Source organism: Cryptomeria japonica, chromosome 7 (assembly GCF_030272615.1).
Source record: "Cryptomeria japonica chromosome 7, Sugi_1.0, whole genome shotgun sequence".
Taxonomy (NCBI): Eukaryota; Viridiplantae; Streptophyta; class Pinopsida; order Cupressales; family Cupressaceae; genus Cryptomeria; species Cryptomeria japonica.
Window position 1 is genome coordinate 15,028,911 of NC_081411.1, and position 24,446 is coordinate 15,053,356.

The window sequence follows — 24,446 nt, forward strand, 5'->3', positions numbered from 1 at the left end:
CCATTTTGCTGAGGAGTCCTAGGTGCAGATAGGTGTCTCCTGATTCCATTTGTCTCACAATAACTGTTAAATTCATGAGAAGTGAACTCACCACCATGATCTGATCTTAGACATTTGATTTTCAATCCAGTTTCTATTTCAACCTTTGCTTTAAAGATCTTGAATTTCTCAAAAAAGTCACCCACATCATTCTAGAATAGTCATCAATAATCAACATGAAATACCTATCACCTTGAAAGCTTCTAGTCCTTGTTGGACCACATAAGTTAGTGTGAATCAAATAAAGTACATCATTAGATTTATCATGTATGCTTTTAAAAGAACTTATGACTTGCTTACCCAATTGACATTCCTTACATACCGGATTATGAGGCTTCATAAACTTAGGTATATCTTTGGCTGCCTTAGTTGAACTGATCTTAACAATACAATCAAAATTAACATGACACAACCTCTTATACCATAGCCAACTCTCATCAATATGAGCAATCAAACATGTCTTATTACCAGTGTTCAAGTGAAAGATATTATTTCCTGACTGAATACCAGTTGCAATCTCCAAACTAATTTTGTTAATGATTTTGCATTTTCTATCCTTAAACTAAAGTTGAAAACCCTTATCAACTAATTGACCAACACTCAAAATATTATGCCTTAAACCTTCTACATAATAGACATTATGAGTCTTATGCTTGCCATCCAAGGAAATAATACCTCTACCTTTGATCATACATGCCTTGTTATCTCCAAATCTGACTTGACCACCATTATATTCTTGCAGGGACAAAAATTTCCTTTTATCTCTAGTCATATGATGCGAGCATCCACTATCAATTACCCATTCATCCTTATCTTCAACTTTTGCTGCCAGGGCCTTCTCTTCATTTTTGATAGCCAGTTCTGGTTCATCTTCTTTCAAATCATAGAACACCCATTCCTTTCCATTTCCAGATCCACTAGCTGAGTCTTCTACTGGTTCATCTCCAGAGTCATTAGTTACTCCTTCTTCATCTGCTATGTAGCAATGTTTAATTTTCTTGAATCTATATCTATTTGGGTTGGGCTTAAAAGTTTTCTTAACTCTTTCCTCAAACCTTGCATTCCTTTCAGGACATCTAGATGCAAAATGACCAATCTTATTACATGCAAAACATTTAAAAGGTGTTTTTCCTTCATACTTACTTCTAGTTGGACCTTTAGGTACTCTTCTAGAAAATAAGGCTTCAAGTTGTTAAAGCTCTTCATCTTCTTTCCTCATGTCTTCCAATTCTTTTGCATATAGGGCTCTCCAATCACTTTTGCCGATAGATGTTGATGATGATGCATGAAAAGTAGGTTCAGACTTCATAGCTCCAGAAGATCCAAATTCTTCAAGCTCAAAAGCAGATAATTTCCCAATCAGAATGTCTCTGTTGACTGAAGTGTTTGCCATTATTCTTAACTCATTAATTGCAGTTGCCTTCATCTTGTAGGCTAGTGGAAGGGCTCTCAAGGCTTGGAAACTATTTCATCTTCACTTAGAAATCCTCCACACCATTGAATTCCCATAATAATCTCATTTACTCTTTCCATAAACACAATAATTCTTTCATTTTCTTCCATTTTCAAGTTTTCATACCTTACCTGGTAACCATCAAGTTTAGCAATTTTGAGAGTAGGGTCACCTTCATTCAGAGTTTGCAATTTGTCCCATATAACCTTAGCTAATGGTTTGTTAGTCAATCCCACGATCTGTTGATCAGTAAGTGCACACAAGAGGGCTTCTCTAGCTCTGCAATCATTTTCAATATTCTTGTCTAGGTCTCTAGGAGTAGGATTGTCGGATGTCAGATCATAAGGTGTGTATCCTTTCTCATTGATCTCCCAAATATCCTTTCCAAGACATCTAAGATGAGTCTCCATTTTAATTTTCCATATCCCATAGTTTGTTCCATCAAGCTTAGGGATTTCTCTTTTGAAAATAGCCATCGGTAGATTAGAGGTGTTAGCTACCATAGGATCTACCTCAAGCGGTTAAGCTTCTACAAAAGAGGACCAAAGCTCTGATACCAATTGTTAGGATAATTAGTGAATAACTAAGGGGGGGGGGGTGAATAAGTTAATAAAAGATTATAACTTTTAATCCACAATACAACCTTAAACAAATCAGGTACCGGTAAAGCACAAACAGATGCCGGTAGAAACAAATATCAGTAAACAATGCAACTTAACAATTAACCAGATAATCAATGCAAAGAAACCATACCACATAACACCATGATTTGTACATGGAAACCCCAAAAAGGGAAAAACCATGGTGGGAAGCCTACCCACAGTCAGATGATACTTCTACAAAAAGTATGTGTTACAATGAGGGGACTGCACTTGCAGGAAGACACACTGCCTAGAGCGTACTGCTCATTACAAAAGAGTCTCACTGACTACAGAGAGGCTACAACCTTCTCAAGATAAATGGACAACAATCCAATAGAGTGAACTACTGGAAATAGCATCTACTATGCTTGATTACAATGCTAAGTTGGCAAGAAATGACTGTTAGATTTGCCAAGTTGGATGAGATCTACTGTTGAGTTTCAAATGAGAAGTTAGGAGGGATTTTGGAGGCATCATTCGTAGCTCATGGGAAAAAGCATAAATAATGTGTTCAGACTTGTCGACTCAGGATTGATTAGACAATCAAAGATGATAGCCCAGAGATGTGAAAGGATTTGGATAAGCTTCCAGTTCAAGTGTGATGGATCATGAGTTCTCAGATGAATTTAGAGATTTATCTGTTGGCAGAGATCCTAAAGTAGAAGACTGTACACTAAGAAAGGAATAAGATCAGGATAAAATCACTCGTATCAAATGGACCTTGACAAAAGAATGCAGTAGATGTGATATGCATGAATTCTAGTGTCCATAGCTGGCAGAGTAAATTGAGAACACCAGAGTGATGATGTTTCAAGAACAGGCACTACTTGATGAAGGATTTTTCAACTATAAATACAACAAGGTGGTGATAAAATTGGTAGAAGAGTATGAAGCCTTTTCATTTTCTAAATGCACTTTTTCCTTCTGCAGAGAAAATGATGTTTGAGCAAGCTTGTAGATGGAGTTGCAATATACTCTGTGATACCGGATGGATTTTTTTTTCATGTGTGAGTATGTCTATTTCCATAGGGGATGTGAAAGTGGGGAGGATTTCTAGAGGGGGCATGAAATCCTTTTCTTATGAAGAAAGGCCACGCATGGCACAATCTCTGTGTCTACTTAGTCACTGGGTGGCAGGGGGTTTTGAGAGAGAGCCCACTGAGGAATGAAAAAGGAACATGTCTGGGTAGGGAGCGACAAAAATCCATCCATGTAGATGCATGGAAGCTATGAACCCTCCCCAACATATTATGTTTACCCTCTAACTCCCCCTCCCACTGCCTTTGATCTTGGGCATGAAGGTTGATCTCCTCTTCTACTTTTAGGGGTGACTTTCCCTCTTGTCGAGATCCCGTTTCCTTTCTAAGGAAGGGAAATGATCTATAGGACAAAATGTAGCATATCACACTCCATTAGAAGGTGTCAAGGTGATAACGACATGGCTCAAATGGTTGTACCCCTACCAATTTTCAGTTAAGAGTGATGATTCACAGGTGCCAGCACATGGACATGTGAATGCTTTTGAAACAGAATTGTATACGGTCTTTTAGGGCTAATTATCAAAGAATGAATCTACTGCCAACAAGTGTCTTTTGGCTTGCAGCTTGTTGCTCCCTTATTTTATATAAAAGAGAATTCAAGGCCATTAGTTAGGGTCTGCATCTTCTAAGAAAGATTTCTGTAAAATAAATCTGTTCTGCAGGGTTAGGTTCCAGGTAGTTCTAGAGAGTCATAGGAAATAATAGGGACTGTAATGTTATTGTGCAGAGCAAAAAGTAATAGAATAGTTGCAAGTTCCCTTTTTCAAGGGGTTTATTTTGTATTTGAATTTGTTGGCTATCATCTGATAAAAGATAGCTTATGATATTAATGTAAATATATTTTCCTAATCTACTCTCATGTGTGCTATTTTATCTTCTTCTAAGCAAATGGGATCAGGGGTTTCGTTTGTTTGTTGCATTGTTATGATGTATGTATTCTTTCATTCAATGCTTTAGTCCAAGGGGTTAATTAAAATGCTTGAATGAGATTAGAGAGAAAATAAGGCTTGCCATAGGATTTGATAAGCAGTTTAGGTGAAGGATTGTAAGTAGAACAATATTGTAAGGCAATATTGTTTTAGGCTAGACCAACTGTTAGAAGAAATTTTATCAGATTTTCAGTAACACTTTTCATAGACTCTGTAACCCAAATGAATAAGAACTGGTACTCACAACAAATGTCATTAGGTTTTCACCTTCTGGTTTATCTTCTTTATGATTTCTCAGAATGAATCTTATAAATATCAGAATATCATTTGCTGTTTTATGTATTTTTTGAAAGTCATCCCACCCTCTCTCATACTCCAGCTTAAGGTTGAGGATCACTGAAGGATTTTCCATCCTTGAGCATTCTCCCTTTCTGTCGAGTCTTATTATGAGATAATCTGCTTTGTTTCAATAAGTTCCTGAGTATCATTGCAGAGAGCAGGAGATCTTATTGAAGGGATCACCCTCCCTGGTTTTGTAGAGCCTAAAGTGCAAAAGGACTTTTTCTCCTTGTTATTGTTGGTCCAAGCTTGATAGATATTGATAGTTGGAGGTGTCTCTCCATAGATATTTGGAGGAAATAAACTTGGTCTCTTCCCTATAGTAGTGTAAACCCATCATCCATTTTGGAAACCAACAAATGCTTTAATATCATTTTGGATTGCATGCATAGTATTAAGTAAACTGATTAACTGTCTTTACTGGTCTGTGTTTAAAGTGGTATCATTTTTGTGGCCACTGCTTCACCCCCCCTCTTAGTGTTTTATAAGTCTACCATAGCTTTCATATCAATTGATGTAGGAGGTAGGAAAAGAAAAATGTGGTAGAGATTTAAAAAACTCTTTATTTCAACTCACTAACTTGCACATACAAATGAAACAACATATTGAAAATTAACACAATTGTTTTATTGCGAACATGCTAGTTAATTTAATAAAAACAATAAAACCCTGCTCTACTCTATTTTCTATGATTTCCGCTACCTTGGAATTGTTTATTTTGCCAATATTATAGTCCCCTCTTAAAAAAAATTATTTCCTCAAAGGTCATTTGCACAAATACATTTTTCCTCCTATTTATGTTCAAACTTATCAAACTTTTGTGTTATAAAATGTGGAGGAAATGGAGGCATTGGAATGCTTTTGTCAAATGGATAGGGACATATATCTCTCATTGTGTAAGCCAGTTTTGGTGTATTGATGTTCTCCATCTACTTTTGTAAGTCCTTTATCTGCTATTCCAAATTGTTTTTGGGTGGAGACCGACTTCTTGGACCATATCCCATGCCTGAGCCACCAGGTGGAGGAGGAGGATATTGTATATATGGATGGTATTGATCCTAAACATGTTCATATGGAGGAGGTCTATAAGGATACTGCATATAGGAACCACCTGGTATAGAGTCATAATGAGGAATGGAATATCTGCTTTGTCCATGCATATCATATTCAATAGGAATGTCATGAGTTTGTTCTTGTGTAGTGCCCCAAAATTTGACACAGGGTTTTCTTGTGTCCAAATTTCGAGTATGCCTCTGTATATCCAATTTCTTTTGAGGTTGGTCCTTAGAATTGGTATGCAATTGAGTGTATTTATTTGCATAAGATTTCCATAATGGTCTGTGTAGATGGAGTTGTCCATGAGTATCATAAGCTTGACCATGTGTATTTGGGATCTTAGGTTTTTGAAACAAGGATGATGGTGACTCAAGCACGAAACGTGGTCCTCTATTACTTCCACTATTAGGCCTCCTTTGATCCATGTTGAGTTGAGTTTATTGCATAGGTCAATTTTCCACTATTTGAGACATGTCAAAATCATGAGGTATCTTAGCTCCACTTTGTGCCATTACTTGTAGAAAATATTGTCTATCTCTTCTCATGACTTCCTCAACCAATCTATTAAAATGAGGATCCATGATAGAGTCTTCCACTTATGCTGAATGTACTAAAATGTTGTCCACATTGTCATTGTGTGTATGATTGTTGTTTGTATTATCCATGTTCTCAACATTCCGACTGTTTCTATAGATGTCCATGTCAGGTAATGTGGTATGATCAGAATTGAAAAAGATATCGTTGTCGTACTCATAGCCACTCAAGTTTGCGGACTCTTGAGCCCCTTTAGCTTCTCTCCTAGATTTTTGGGTGCAAGGAAAGCAAGTGCGGAAATACGCTTCCCTAATGTCAATTTATAGGGGAAAATAAGATAGTGTTTACATATTTTCAACTTTTACAGGATACGACACAAGTATGAGCATAAACAATTAAACAACACAGAGACAAAACACACAGAGTTAACGTGGGAAAACCCTTTCGGGAGAAAAACCCACCACCAACAGAAAATAACTTTATTAACAGTATGTCAAATACAATAAAGTCTAGTTTGTAGACTTCCTTCACTCTGTCGAACAATCATTCCAGATAAAGAAAAACTCGAGTCAATTACAGTTATAGAACGCTCAATAACTATTATAGTTCGTCAACCTTACATTGCTTGCATTTTGCTTCTAACACCAAATAGGTCAACCGTTACACCTGCGCGAGATGGTTGAGAAGTCAAACTGTCCCTATTGGTTTGAATTCATGGAAAACCATTTATCCCACATGCATTTGAAAGTCGGGTCGATGTGTATTCATATACACCGGCAGGAACTTCTAATGTGACCATGAGCTCATGTTTTGGACTTCGGTTCAAAGCGAGCATCTACAGTTGGTCTCTACTCCATCAACCATCAGATAGACCACAAATACATTGCTTTGATCTCCTGATGAACCAGTAGACAACTCCACTAAAGCAGCTCCAAAATAGGTTGGCTCCATTAGCTCATCGGAATAACACTCCAACAGATAGACCCGAGCTTCCGATGAGCCCCGATCGCCAAAGGCGACTCCATCGGGTCATCGACAAGACAACCAAACTAGTTACCCCGATCTCTGATAACACCGAAGTCAACCAAAGTAGATCCATTGGGTAATTGACATAGCATTCTATAGGCTCCTCCATTAGCTGATGACATCCTGATCACCAAAGGCGATTTCATCGGGTCATCGGTATAATGACCGAACAACTATCTCGATAGCCAATGCTACCCGATGACCGAAGATGACTTCATCGGGTCATCAGGATGACATCAAAACTAATTCTTCGAGCACCCGATGAAAGAGGATACATTGGCAAAGGTTATACCAATAGATGTTCCATCGAGATAGGTTACTCCGATCATAAAATAACACAATGTCAAGTGAATTTGAGGCACATATTTCCAATATTGGGAATGGGTTTGAACCATGAACTAGGTCTTGACCAGATGTGTGAAACTAGATGAAAATAGAAAGAGTATGGAAAACCAAGAGTTGGATGGAATGTAAATGAATCTGCGGTGTACTTGCAATGTCCAAAGTGTAAGACCAAGTATGTATGTAGTAGAGTAGGTGTGGCTTCCAAAGAGATGATAGATCTCTTGATGAGGTAAGGTGACCTTGACTCTAAGTAAGACCAAATGAGACCCAAAGGTGATAGACCTTGATGAGGGACCACTTACCAAAATATTGTTGTATGTATTGTGTTGACAAAGTAAGATGAGGACAAGCACATGACCTTTTGACTCAAGTTTAGACAAATGTGAATGTAATGCAAGGTGTAAAGTAATGATGAAATTTTTGAGACCCAAAATAGGTTGAATTCTAGATGAAAACCTGGAGAAGTAACCTAGGAAGCTCAATAATTTTGAAATTGATTGCTCTTGTTTGCTAGACAGTAAATTTTTTTCCAATACTGAATGCAGACGTGTCTGTATACTTCATAGATGCAGTTTCTAAAATATGAGTGTAATTTTTCCAATTTGTGAAGTTGTTTGTTGTGACCAATTATGAATTTGTGACTATTTTTCATGACAAGAGGACACAATAATGATAAGGACTCTATGCTTGCAAGTGTTTAGACTCAAAATGACTCAAAAGAAAGTGTACTGTTTGATGTAAAAATGTTTTGCATGCACTTGAAGACACAAAAGACACAATGTTTTGATGTTTGGTCTTGAATGTTTGAATGTTTAAAAGAAGACAAGCACAATTATTATGACTGGCCAGGACAATAGTTGTTGATCCCACATGGGGTTTCCCCCGAGGCTATGCTATTCAAAGCAGATACTTAGATGCTTTTCCCCACTAGATCCATCCTCAGAACTCACTTCTCCAGGGAAGCCAAGCACCAGTCCCCATGAAAAATCCCTATGGCGAACTTTGTACCTCTACTAAGAATCGTATGTGTGTGGGTTGCTCCAGAGGTCCGACCTCCTGCCCCAACAATTGGAAAGATTTTGTCTTTCTAAAATAAAATTGTGCTAGTAAGGGCATCCGCTCATGTGGCCATACATGTGGCACTTTCAACTCTGTAAATACATAAGGCTCCTAACCGGTAGGGGTTACGCCCTACTATTGATCAAAATAAATTTGATCCAACGGGTTTATGGGGAGACATAGTATCGGTAAGAACTAATCAGCACATGTTACCCATGGCTTTCACCATGGATACAATTATTTATAGTGGTTTGGAAGAGGTGGGTTTTCCTCGCTACCACTTGGGTCATTCCCTCCTCACTAGTAGTCCTAATGACCACACGAGGAGGCAGGCCCTCTAAAGATAAACACAAAAAAAACCTATTGCCCAAGACACAAAAGACACTAGTTCAATTTTAGTGCACCAATTGAAGTGTTTGCTAATCTATGAAAAGAAGGCACACAATGAAAATAAAAAGAAAACCCTTGCCAAGATCCTGCAACAAATATTTTTTAGTATTTTTGCAATAATACCCCTCTTGCAAGCACACAAGTTAAGTAAATTTTAGATCCAAAAGACTTTGTGAAATATGGGCCTTCGACAAGATGTTTTTTGACAAATTCAAAGATTTGATTTTACATGAGTTACTTTGCATCATAAAAAACAAAGCACCTATAAAATTTCAAGACATTTCCAGAAATGTAAGAAAATCCAAAAAAGTTTCTAATTTGCTCCAAAAATGATTGTTTTATGAAAAATCATAAACAATTCATAAAAAATGCAAAATTGATCCAAAAAAATTGCAATTTTTACTAGAAACTCCTAATAGCATTCCAAACCTGCATAAAAAACTTCCTGCAAAAATTCCAGGGAGTTTGTGAGATATGAGCAAAATAATGCAAAACCCTAATTTTTAAAGATCTGATTTTTTAGGAAATATTTTGCATCACAATTAAAATAGAAAGGAACAGATCCTGTGTATAATTATGAGAAATTTCCCAAAATGTAAGCAAATCCAAAAAATTTGCTCATTTTCTCTCAATTTTTTTTTTTTTTTATGAAAATGCATAAAAAATTCATAGAAAATTAAAATATGCTCCAACAAATTTGATTTTTTAACTAAGCATGTCTGATACTATTCTTAACCTACAAAAAACATTTGATGCCAAAATTCAAAGCAATTCGTGAGATCTGATCAAAATAATGAAAACCCCTAATTTTTAAAGATCCATTTTTTTAGGAAATATTTTGCATCAAAATTAAAATCACAAATAACCAATCATATGTATAATTATGAGAAATTTCCAAAAATATAAGAAAATCCAAAAAATTCTCACATTTGCTCTCAAAATTAAGTTTTTATGAAAATTCATAGAAACATCATAGAAAATGCAAATATGCTCCAAAAATTCTAAATTTTGTATTGAGAGCGATTGATACTCTTCAACTTGCCACCAAAATTTGGTAGAAAAATTACAAGCCGTTTGTGAGATTGGATCAAATCTCTCCAAGATCTTGATCTTGTGTCCAAAACCCTAGTTGCGCAAGGTTATTATTCAAATTGTTTTACAAAACAATAATATAGGATTAGAAAAACCTAAAAAAATATATATAGATCTAACAAAAATCCATGTTTCACTAGACGTGCCAAAATGTTTATGGTGAAAATGGATAATGAAACAATCAATATTGAAAGACTAAAATAGATTCAACCACAAAACCCTAGCCTAACAACAACAGAGATCCACCATAACATATGAAGATTACTTAAAACAATGTAAATCAAAAAAATCACAAAGATGATACCATCACATGTCCAATAGGGTTTGAATCTCCATTCTTCCTATCTCCATTGATCTTTCTTGATATATTTGCTCTCGGATTTTATGTGTGCACAAGAGCTCAATAAAGAACAGAAATGTGGCTGATAGCTTGGTCGCATATGAAAGTTCAAATGCTAGAATGCTTGTGAGTCGTTAGAATGCATAGGAGGGTTGATAATGAAATAAGCATCCTCTTATATAGAAGACATTGTAAGAAATGGAGGGATAAGATTAAGAGGTGTAAAGGTAAATGGTCGACTAGGATTAGAGGGCAGGTAGAGGAAATAATAAAATAATGAGAAAGTAGGTAGTGTAGGAATTAAGAGATGAATGACATGTGTCATAGGTAGAAAAGGATAATGAATTAATTAAATAAATAAACATTTATTTAATTAATAGAGGAAGTGGGATCAATTAAATAAATAAAATATTTATTTAATTTATGAAAAGGACAATTTAAATAAATAAATATATTTATTTAAATGAGTAAAAAGGCTTAGAAGAGAATAAATGAATTAATTAAATAAATAAAGATTTATTTAATTAATAGAAGACTTAGGCTAAAATAATTTAATTAGACAAGACAATTTTAGGTGTCTACACTTTCATCATACCATCACATTCTGTGGTTGTAATGTATAGTTCTCTACAAAATCAACCATCGATACAATAGTGCCAATCGGGAAAGAGTTCTTACACATCCTGAACTATTGATCCAACAACTGAGACCTATGGGTGTTCCTTGCATACTTGTAGAAAAGATTTTCCTTAAAATCCAAAATAAAATCAGCAACACTCACTTCTCTTGAGACTAATTCGCATCTAGAAACTTCACCTCCACTCTTCAAAGTATATTTCACTGTCTCATATCTTTTTTTCTCAACACAATTCTTTCCAAACTCATGTTTGATGCCCTCATGAAAACATGAAACAAACTTTGATAACTCACCACATTATGAGCACTTCTTCATTCAAGCAATCATTTATATAGAAATAGAAGCCATCATCTCTAGAGCATAAAAATAGATCTTGCAAGTCTCTTGATGATCTCAGAAATAACATTGCACCACACTCATGCAACATCTCATTAGTATGCATTGTAGAATGAATATGGCATAAAGTTCATGGTACATTGAAAAATTCACATGGTACTTGCAACAACAAGTATTACGAATCTTAAGAGGTACACAATAAAATGGCTTCAAAGATTCAAAAGCCCTTTGTGATATTTGCAAAGTTGGATGTACTTCACAATTGTTTTTGTGCAACATTGTTTGGCTTGATTCCAAGAAATGTTTGGGATGCGGTGTGCGGTCTCGGTTGCCAATTCTTAATTTCAAAACTTCATTTACATTGGGTGATACTCTAGAATTAGATTGCCGAAATTGTTGACTATCCTCCTTTAGATTGTCAGTCAACTTTCTATCAACATGTGGAAGCCTCCCACCCAAAGCCCATGTATCATGTTGAAGTGGATTGTCAAGTCTTTGTCTTCGTGCAAGTGCTCTATCCAAAGTTTTACGGTTTATGTTCAAATCAACACAAGTTTACCTCATTTGACGAGCCTTCCTAAATTGATGGCTTACTAAGGAGGTTGTAATCACTCTTCGAGTGGCTCTCTTATCTTTTTCCTTAGTATTATTTCCAATAGAATTGAGAGCATCAAATAGATTTTTGGAAATAATAGAATTTATCTCCATCTTCTTGTTCATACAAATATTTAATTTGTTTAGCAATGGTATCATCTTTATCATCTTTAGCAATTGAATAAAAAGTTGGCATTGCTTGGTCAATGTCTTATTGATAAAATTTTGGTTGAAAAGTTGTGTAGCCCACAATCGAACGGTTCTTGTTGACCTCTTGCCTTCAAGATTTGCAATAATGTTCTCATCAATTTCAAGTAACCATTTTGGGGTTCTTGAAGGTCTTGGATTTGGAATTTGTCTTTCATCCATGAGAGGGTCTTCATTTCTAAAGAAATTAGGTGTTACATATTGTTCACTTGGTTGAGCAATTCCACCTTCAATGTCAAAGTTTTCCATATTTTCATCTCCAATGTCAAAATTTTCCACATGTTTACCTCCTATGTCAAAATTTTCTACATTTTCACCTCGAATGTCCAAATATTTCATATTTACACCAAAATTATGGACACCTTCATTGTCAACTCCCAAATTTTCACTTTCCATTCTCACGTCATGTTGAGCATTTTCATTATCACTTTCAACATTTCAACATGTTCAACATTTTCACTTTCAAAATCTACATTTTCATTTTCAATAACTTGTTCAACATTTTCAAATTCCATTTCCTCTTCACTTAAAGTAACATTAGCAATTTTTAACATACCTTGTCATCTCCTCCTATGACCTTCTCTATCTCTTTCTCTATACACTTCAATTTGGTCATTTGGAATCTTTCTTTTGCGTTTAGACTTTAGACGACTAAGTATACTTCCCATTTACCTCCACAAAGATGCTCCTAAATGATTGACAATGTAAGATTTGACTTTAAGAATCTCTCAAAAGCACAAATTTGTCTAAACCTGTCTAAAAACCCGTGATTGTTGACAGAAACCAGAATGTGAAGAATGTGGGCTGTTGGAATCCACAAAATGACCCACAAGGCTCTTTTTTATTTACAAAAATCAGATATTTGATATAATCGGATATCAGATTTTAATACATAAATTTGGGGTCCCAAAAATAATTCCCGTTGCCGCCCTTTTTTTAGTTGCCACATTAATGGCAGTGGGAAAAATTAGATATTCAATTTTAGTACTCATATTTTAGAGAGAGATTAGGGAAGAGAGAGGGGAGGGGGTAGGGGGAGAGAGAGATTAGGGGAGAGGGAGAGAGACATAGATTCAGGGGATCACATTGTGTCCTAAGGGGTCATATGGTGTCTTAAAGGGGTCATATGACACAATATGACCCCTTAGAACACAATATGACCCTTTACGACTCTATACAGTGTCGTTATGGGTCATATGACCCCTTATGACACCATATGGTATCGTTAGGGGCCGTATGGTGTCTTAAAGGGTCATGGGATACCAGATGACCCCTAAGGACAACATGACCCCTTACGACACCAAATTATGTCATTATGGGTCATATTGTGTCCTAAGGGGTCATATGGTGTCTTAAAGGGGCCATATGGTGCCTTAAAGGGGTCACAATGATACAATATGACCCATAACAACACAATTTGGTGTCGTAAGGGGTCATATGGTGTCCTAAGGGGTTGTAGGACACAATATGACCCCTTAGGACACCATAGGATCCATAATGACACAATATAGTGTCATAAGGGGTTATATGTTGTCCTTAGGGGTTATATGGTATCCCATGACCGCTTAGGACACCATATGACCCCTAACGACACCATATGGTGTCATAAGGGGCCATATGACCCATAACGACACCGTATAGTCGTAAAGGGTCATATTGGTATGGTGTCTTAAAGGGGTCATATGACACAATATGACTCATTAGGACACAATATGACCCGTAACAATACAATTTGGTGTCGTAAGGGGTCATATGGTGTCCTAAGGGGTTGTAAGACACAATATGACCCCTTAGGACACCATAGGACCCATAACAACCCAATATGGTGTCATAAGGGGTCATATGTTGTTCTTAGGGGTTATATGGTATCCCATGACTGCTTAGGACACCATATGACCCCTAATGACACCATATGGTGTCATATGACCCATAACGACACCATATAGAGTCATAAAGGATCATCTTGTGTCCTAAGGGGTCATATGGTGTCTTAAAGGGGTCACATGACACAATATGACCCATAACGACACAATTTGGTGTTGTAAGGGGTCATATGGTGTCCTAAGGGGTCGTAGGACATAATATGACCCCTTAGGATACCATAGGACCCATAACGACCCAATATGGTGTCATAAGGGGTCATATGTTTTCCTTAGGGGTCATATGGTATCTCATGACCCCTTAGAACACCATGTGACCCCTAACGACACCATATGGTGTCATAAGGGGTCATATGACCCATAACGACACTGTATAGAGTCGTAAAGGGTCATATTATGTCATAAGGGCTCATATGTTGTCCTTAGGGGTCATATGGTATCTCATGACCCCTTACAACACCATGTGACCCCTAATGACACCATATGGTGTCATAAGGGGTCATATAACCCATAACGACATTGTATAGAGTCGTAAAGGGTCATATTGTGTCCTAAGGGGTCATATGGTGTCTTAAAGGGGTCATATGACACAATATGACCCCTTAGGACATAATCTGACCCATAACAACACAATTTGGTGTTGTAAGGGGTCATATGGTGTCCTAAGGGGTCATGGGACATAATATGACCCCTTAGGACACCATAGGACCCATAACGACCCAATATGGTGTCATAAGGGGTCATATGTTGTCCTTAGGGGTCATATGGTATCCCATGACCCCTTAGGACACCATATGACCCCTAACAACACCATATGGTGTCATAAGGGGTCATATGACCCATAACGACACCATATAGAGTCGTAAAGGGTCATATTGTGTCCTAAGGTGTCATATGGTGTCTTAAAGGGGTCATATGATATGACTAATAATGACATAATTTGATATCGTAAGGGGTCATATGGTGTCCTAAGGGGTCGTAGGACACAATATGACCCCTTAGGACACCATAGGACCCATAACGACCCAATATGGTGTCATAAGGGGTCATATGGTATCCCATGACCCCTTAGGACACCATACAACCCCTAATGATACTATATGGTGTCATAAGGGGTGACAGTGTGTCATAAGGTGGCAAGATGAACCATTATTACAATATAAAAAGCAGTGCCAATATTGCTTACAAAAATTTGACACCTAAGGGGTCATAGGACACAATATGACCCCTTCCCCTCCCTCTCTCTATTGCTATCTCCCTTCCCCCTCCCTCTCTTACTTCCCCCTCCTCCCTCTCCCCTAATCTCTCTCTATCCCTTCCCCCCCTCTCTCTCTCCTAATCTCTCTATATTCCCCCCTCTCTCTCTCTCTCTCCCCTAATCTCTCTCTCTCTCTCTCTCTCTACTATCTGTTAGGGTTCCCACATATACTGAGAGGGGGGGGTGAATTAGTATCTAACCGGTAATGAAGTTTTCTTAAAACTGAATATGCAGAATATAAAGTAACAGTATACCGATATGCAAGAATTAATGCAAATAACAGAATCAAAAGCATCCACATGAAAAGAACACCATAACACAAGATGTTTTACAAGGAAACCCGATGTAGGAAAAACCTCGGTGGGATTTGTGACCCACAATATTCACTTACTGGCCAATAAGAGAATACTACTTACAATAGGGGCCTGCACGTGCAGGAAGGCCAACTGCTTAGAGCTCACTGCTCAACAAGAAGTCACACTAACTTACAATGAGGATTTACATAAATCTAATATTGTGTACTGCTTTACAATAGCATCTTCAATGCCAGATTCAGTACCGGTTCTTGCTCTGTTCTTTACATATACCCTTGACCTACAATTCGCACATTAGGTCTGCCTTATAATTTTTTTTTTCCATGTCCTTCAAATGCCTACAATGATCTCTTTTATATACAAGAGTCATTTTACAATTTGCCAAGTTGGCTTACAATGATAAACAAAATATTACATATCAAAAATCTTGTCGGCCTCTGTGCCGATATACATATTTCCTTCTGTGTTAGTGCCGGTGTAGATTGATTTTGTTGATGCCGGAGCACTATTGTTTGAGTAATGCTTTGCCGGCATAATGTCTTGCCGGTGCCATAGGATTGCAAGGTTGCCTGTGTAATGCTTTGCTGGTATAATGTCTTGCCGGTGCCATAGGATTGCAAGGTTGCCTGTGTAATGCTTTGCCGGTATAATGTCTTGCCGGTGCCATAGGATTGCAAGGTTGCCTATGTAATGCTTTGCCGGTATAATGTCTTTCCGGTGCCATAGGATTGCAAGGTTGCCATCAATGACAAAACCTTCAATCATACACAATGTCTCATTGGAGTGTCCATATGCCAACACTATCATATACTAATTTACTTATAAATTAATATATTGTATATTAATATATTATATATTCCTAAACAATAGATTAATTATGTGCAAATTCAGTTATTGAATTTACTTATTAAAATCAAATATCCGATTTTTGTTGTACAAATTTCAAATTTGAAAATTTGGCTCGGGTTTTCTTTGGGATTTGGCTTGGAAGTGACAAACCTGGAAAATCAACTGAAAAAACATGTTTTTTAGTATTCCTTGATTTTCTAGACTTCACACTGGTGGTTGACGACTTTTTTTAAGGACATTCTCAAATTTCCAACAATATAAGGCTTGTCTTATTTCGACTTTAATAAATAATTATTATTTATTTTCTAATTGAATTCTAACAAAAGTCCTAATTGATAGACTGATTGAAAAACACTCATAACTTTCAAACGGTATAATATTTTTTTAAATCCGAAACATGCGTCACATCCTATGCTTCGTCTAATATAGGAAAAAAAAAAATTGAATTTCATAAGGTTTTGACCAAGTTAAGGTGGTCAGACGTAGGAGTTTCTGTAGAAAAGTTGTAGTAAAAAACTCATAAATAATTATTTACTTTATAAAAAATTATAAAAAAATGTGTCACATTCGGACATGAGTCTAATACTTATATTATGAATCTTATAAAAAAAATATTATGATTTGATTGTAATTAGGGTGGTCAGCCATAAGCCTACTTCTTATCTTTTTCCTGAAATTTTAGTACCACTACATTGAAATTTAAAATTTCCATCAAATAGGATTTTTTTTCTTCCAAAAAATAGCTAGTAGCTTAGAAACTACATTCAATTTTCTATAGATTATCTTGTTAAATATATGAAAAATAATGTTCACAAATTATTCAAATTTTCATGTTAAATTATATAACTCTGATTTTCTGAAATTTCATTGTCACTTAAGGGTCTGTTTTGGCACACCATGATCCTGCACATACCCATAAACCTTGTCTATTTTTTTCTCTTGTGATGTTTCTTTATTCTTTCCCCTTAGAATGTTGGTTTTTATTATGCTCCATATTGCTGTCCATTTAGTGGAATTGATTATGTGTTGTATTGATGTTTTGTCATTGATGCCAATACTAGCTATTTGGATGCTTTACCGACACCCTTCTGGTCTTAGTAGGTTGAGTGGTTTTTGGTTGATTTGGATACGACATGTTCTAGTAGGCTTCGGTATAGTTTGGTGATGGAATTGGCTTGTTCATGATATTCATGCTCATATTTGGTCAGTTGGTTTTGGCATGGTGATCAGATGCTATCCTGCTTGCTTAGATGCTTGGTTTCTGGTTCCGACGAGGGTTTCACCGGCAGAGCTTTTTGGTGAAGATGTTTGATGAATTGCATAAGTGGTGTTGGTGCAGCTTCTGGTGGAGTTCCAAGATTCTATTGGTGATCATGTTGGAAACTTGGTGGATGGAGATCATTGTTGTAGCGTGTGGAACTATACTAGGTCTCGGTTGATCTAGGTTATAGATCAGATTTAATGTAACGTGTGGATTAGACCTCTCGATGTATTTCCAGGATGTATTATGTGTTGGATATTATTTTTTTGGTCTAAGGATGACATGGTTTGTAATTATGTAATTGGTTTATTATCTGGTGGCCGACCTAATTGTTTATGATCGAGGGTTTGTATATATAGATGTAAGATCTCATTGTAGATCATCGTGGTTATGGTTAGAGGTCATGATCAAGAAATTTAATGTGCAAATAATGTAATATCATTCTAACAGAGGAGTTGGTCGATCATTAGAGATCAAATTGGGTTTATGTAAGAGGATTTATTCCTCCGGTATTGAGCTTAACTGGAACTGTACTCAGTCATAGGAGATGCCATCTTTTGCAATTAAACACTTCTTTGGATTGTAGTCTGGATTTCTATGTAGTCAATGAGTCTCCTTTTATGATGAGTAGTGCGCTCTAGGCTGTTGGCCATCATGCAAGTGCAGGCCCCTCAAATGTAATTCACATACTTACTGTAGAAGTATTATCGGACTGTGGGTAGGCTTCCCACCGTGGTTTTTCCCTTTACCAAGTTTTCCACATATAAATCTTGGTTTTATGTGGATGGCTTTTATTTTGTGATTATTATTTATGCTTAATTGGTTTAATTGATATTCCGGTATTAATGTTTTAGGTTCCGGTATAAAAGTTTAAATTGCTAATGGTTTCGATAATCTGTGACAACTGATTCACCCCCCCCTCTTAGTTGTCTTCCGGTTATTTGAACTGTCTAACACATATAACATTAGTAGCATATGAACTACCTAACATAATGCATATTTATATCTAATGGGAACTCATATGTCTCCTAGGTTGTCCATGAGTCACCTACAATAATGTAACTTTGTAGATGACATACTTCATATGACTTATCTTTTGCATCCATGATCATGTAACATAACACAACTTGCCAGAACATGATCTATGTTTTTTATCATGATTTGCATGAACTCTAATAGTAAAGAAAGGAAATGACTAAGTCATGCCCTCTCATTTGCATTGATTACTTCCTTGTCTACTATTGCATTTTCTCCTTGAAGCAATTTATCAACTCACCATATGATTATTTTCAATGAAAAAATCTTCTATATTGTTTCTTTTGTTTCCTTTGTATATTGGGGGTGATACATAGTATTGAGATAGCATCCCAAATTAAGGTCTCTTTCACTTTACTAAATTAAAATGTTTACTTAAAATTAATTATTCACTATCTCTACTTTTCCCTCACATTGAGTTTAACAAGTGATGAATCAACTAGAAAAAGGTTGAAAGGGTAGGAGAAGCTAGATGTAGATAGACAACTTGTGAAGCATCATCAACTTATAGAGATATGAACACAACCAACATGGAACAACCACAATAGTAAGCTTAATTTTAGAAAGATGTCATGCACTTGTGCTATGATAGTAATTTCAAGAAGTAACAAAAACCAAAGTTCAATGACTTAGGCCCAAATTGATGATGTTTTATCTTTTAGAGAAATAATATTAAGAGTATTAGATTGCATTATACTACATTCTTTTTTCAATAGTTCATGTATACACCTAAAAATGGTCCGAAGATAATTAATTAAATAATTAATTATTTAATTAATCCCCCTTCCTAATTTAATTAAATTCATTAGGTATTTTGATTAAATTCCCCCTTTCATCTACTTATTAATAAATATAAGGATTTATTTAATAAGTTCATTTCCATAATCCCCTTTGATTAATTAATTCAAATTAATTAATCCCCCCCCACTTAAATCAATTCTTCTAATCCTCTAGTTAATTAAAACATATCAATTTATGAGTTGTTGAGAGTTAATTAGTCTTTTCCTATTATTTGAATTTTTAAATTCAAATTACCCACATGCCTCCTAACTCATAACCACCTAATCTAACCATCCCTCTAACCTAACCCATTCTACCTAACCTTGGGTTTAACTAACCCTATCCTATCTTGCACATTCTAACCTCCTTATCCTAACCTCTTATGGTGTGGATATTTTCTTCTTGAGACACATGGCACTTTGGCCACATGTCTTCTCTCTTGGACACTTGCCCTTTTATGAGAAAAGCTCCTTAACACTTGTCACCATAGAGATGACAAGTGTCTCTTCCTCCAACCTCTTCTCCAACCTCCTCCAATTTCCCCCTTGATATCTTCAGACTCAATCTTGACCGTTGATTCCTGCCACCTCACCCCCGGCCTTGGAAATCCTATAAATATCCCCTATTTTGGAACAATAAGGATCCCATCTCATTTTCATCTTATGCATTGTTACTATAGGCATATCATTTGAGCATTATTGTTTTAAGCAATTGCATCTTAGATTTAGTTTAATTTGATCATTTTCTAGCATAATTGTTGAATCATGTAGCTTAATCAATCTCTTTTCTAGCTTAATTGCATCATCATCATCATAGCTTAATCATGCATATCATTAGCTTAATTAGTCTCTTGGATCAATCTAGCATAATTAATCTCATCTTTGCATATCACTATCATTTCAAATCCTCTGTCTAGGTGTAGTGAAGTCACTGGGATTGCTTATCCATATCTGAGAGAAAATCCATACTCACATCTCTTAGGAGGCGATAGGTCGCTTTGTCATGGTTCATCTTTGTTTGCTTATTATTTGCTAACCATGCTTGTAATGATCTATTGAGTGTTTTGTGTTGTAGCTGTAGGTATCACACTTCACAGAGCATGGCATTTTGGCACCCACCGTGGGACCAAAAATCTCATTTTTGGCCTCTCAAGCATCATCAAATCTTCATTTCTGGCCAGGTCAGAATTAGAATCTCGTATGAGTTCTTTTTTAGCCTCGTATAAGTTCCTTTGTAAACTCAGTTGAGAATTCATTCTGACTCATACGATCTTTTAAGGACACTGAACTGTCGTACGAGCTCTATTTTTCACTCATACGGTCACAAAAGGACACTCGTACGATCAGGTAAATAGTATCGTATGAAATTCTGCTTCTGTGTTTTCAAAGCAGTTTCCATTTTAGGGTTTTCATGCTTCAATTTGATTATTACTAATGCTAACCCTTGTCTATTTGTGAATTTTTCAGCAGCCTAATTGGTTTTTGCAGGACAATTGTCAAAGATTACACTTGTCAAAGCTTCATTTCACCAAAATGCATCATGACTACTAATGCATTTATTTTGCAGGTTTCCTAGGAGGACTCAACCAAACTTTATGTCTTCTTTAAGCTTTCTAGGAACACTTATTTTTGTTAATGGAAATGAACAATCATGTATTGTGTGTTTTGATGATAGGCGAGTATGCTCTCACCTTTCTTAGGTGATCAAAAATCTAGACCCATCCTTTACTTTCATTAGTGCATATCTTTAGCAGGCTTTCCCTCCCGAGGAGCTAATACCTCTAAGCCATTAAGGTCGGTGAGAGGGGAACAACCCAAGTGGGAACGGCTAACGCCAAGTACTCCAACCCACTATAAAATAAATGTGATTTTATGAAAATCAATTCAACGACAGTGCTCAGGAATAGCTCTCCTCCGTACCTTCGGGTATATCAAACCTTGGTTTTCAAGGATGGGAGACCTCTTAATTGATTTTATACCCCGACGCATTGAACAGATCCCTTACTAGTTCTAGTTAAATTAGAAGCTACCTGATTCACCTCTGAAAGGGTGATAATCTTTGTGCAAGAGAAATAGTAACTCTCCCAAGACACTTGCCAAATCGTGCCCCCATTAGTGTTTGGAGTCAGATAATACGACGTTGAGAATCCATTGCGTGAGACTCAATGACCATATTCTGATTAGCTATTGGGTGTGTACCTAAGTTTGCAAGCAAAGGTTTTCTCTCTCATCCAACTTCCTTAAGTAGCGGAATGTGCTTGAGGTCACTTACCATATCGCATGTTTGTTGCGTCTTCATCCCTGAAACAAGAAAATCAGACATCTAAAACTAGAAAATAAAAGCAAAACATCAAACTTCAATGATAAAAAATCTGTCCAAACAACATTTTTTACCTCTGTTCTGTCTTGAGTCGTATGAGCTTGTGTTTTGTCGTACGAGCCTTCTTGTTTGTCGTATGGTTTAGAATTTTTTGTCATACGAGGCCTCTATTTTATCATTTGGCTTGGTGGGAATTGGCGTACGAGCTTGTGCTTTGTCATATGAGATTCCTGATTTGTCGTATGGGCCTGTATGTATCATCATCTGAAGCTACTTAAACTATCGTACGGATTTCTATCTCTGTTGGTCCAAAATTGTCTTCTTGCACATCTTTTTTAGGTCTATCATATTTGCTCGATCAATTTACAATGATCATAAACACCCGTTATCTATCATTTTACGCTTGTATTGTCATCTTGGTTTACTTGGTCAAGTTATCATTTGTCAAATCAGACTCTAGAAATAGACACCTCAAGATTTTCAAGTAGTCATCCTCAACAAGTTCAAGATCTAAACATCTCAAAGTGCATCATCGCCCTCTTTGATAATCCGATCACTCAAAATATAGTTTCTCATTAGGATCTATCATCCTTTATCATGAAAACTGCAACATTTGGTCAGGACAACCTTGTCCCACATCGTAGGATATATCATTCCTATTGTACTTGATTTTTATCAAAATCATCATTATTGCACTCCTAAACCGAAGATCGAAAAAATTACAAACTTTTAAATACTTGAACCATCTTTTTCGTGTCATATCGCTCTATCACATTTACGTTGACAGTTCCTCATTGATCAAAACAACTTTTAGACAATCGAATCCTAGCACAATATCTAACACACGTGTATGCTCATTTTATCCAGAGCTCAGAGATGAAAAATCGCAAAGATGGAAATCGAAACATTGGAAATAACTGAAGATTATAGAACCATGGAACATGAAGATGAAATACAAGTTGAAGAAGAAATAATAGAACAACATGTCAGAGACATAAAAAAAGATCCTCAATTCGATAAATTTATGCAAAAATTATTGGAGGGAGAAAAAGAAAAATATTTCCTAATGTTAGAAAAATCTGGTGCTACACTCCCCCAAGATTTTGATGTGAACAAATTGACATAAAAAATAAAGTGACCCTACCCCTAATAACGAACAATATGAGGATATTTTTGGTCTCAAAATGAATGACACGTCAATCCCTAGTAACACCAGAACTAATGAGGAAACTTACATGCCCAAAAGGGATGAAGTAGAAATTCTAAATAACATTCAATCCAATGAAGATACAAGAAGGGGTAGAGATGATACAAGAAGAGATCCAGATCCTCCTAGAATGCAAAATCATGGTTATGCAAGGATAAATCATGTTGATAATCCTATCACAACTCTCACACAACAAGTACAAACACTGCAAAAACAAATCAAAATATGCAGAGAGGAAATGTTAGAAGATACTCACTTCAAGAAATTTTTTCTTATCCATTCGACATAAATCTAAGCATGATACCATTTCCTATAGGTTGTGAAACTCCTAGATACGAAAAATATGATGGAAGCACTGACCCTTAAGATCATATACAGGAAATTTTGTGCAATGAGTATGGATTTTGCACATGAGGATACCTACTTGATGAGATTATTTCCGAAAAGCTTAACTGGACTAGCTATGGAATGGTTCTACAAACTTCCCCTCGAATCAAATCATTCTCAGAATTGGTGGATAAGTTTGTTTCACAATACTCTTACAACATACAACATGAAGTAACAATGCTAGACCTATGTAATACCAAACAAAAGAGTGGATAACCTTTCATGACATTTTTACAACGATGGAGACGGTTAGCCTCACGATATCCTCGTACCGTGCCAAAGTATGAAAAAATGGACATATTCATTGACATCCTAAATGATTAAATGAGTTATCATCTAAAAATGAAAGGAAATCAAAGTTTTGGAAAGATGATTGATAATGGAATCAGAATGGAGGAAGCCATGATAAAGAAAGGTGAGTTGAAGATATACAAAGACAAAGTTCATCCTCCTAACAACACTAACAACAACCACAATGATAAGCCAAAGTTTTGGAATAGAAATAATAATGTCATCAATGATGGAATAGTGGATAACAATAATGTGAAACCAAAACAACCAGTTTTAAATTTATCCCACCACTTAGCAGCGGCTCAGCAAAACAACTATCACTAAAAAGCAACTATCAAAAATTTCTTTCGAAGACAATTTACAAACATTGGTGAACCCCTTGGATCCACACTTAAGACACTTATCACAAACAAATTGATTACTTTGCCAGAAGAAAGGAACTACGAACCTCAAGTAAAACCACCTTGGTAGAATGATAACCATTATTGTGATTTCCATTGAAACAAGGGACATCACACATATAATTGTCCGCGGTTGAAACATGTCATCCAAGATTTGATTGATAATGGAGTAATAACAGTCGATGGACATACAACAAATGAATCTCATACAACTTTTAAAACTCCGCTTCCAAACTATAAGAAGGGTGAATCATCAACAACAAATAATGGTAAGGGTAAAGCAAAGGTAAATTACGCTCACACATATGATAATATGGTAAATGTGATTGTAGTTAAAGAAAAGCAAAATCAAGAACCTGGTCATGCTATCACAAGAAGCAAATCTAAAGTTGTTTTGCCGGGTCCTA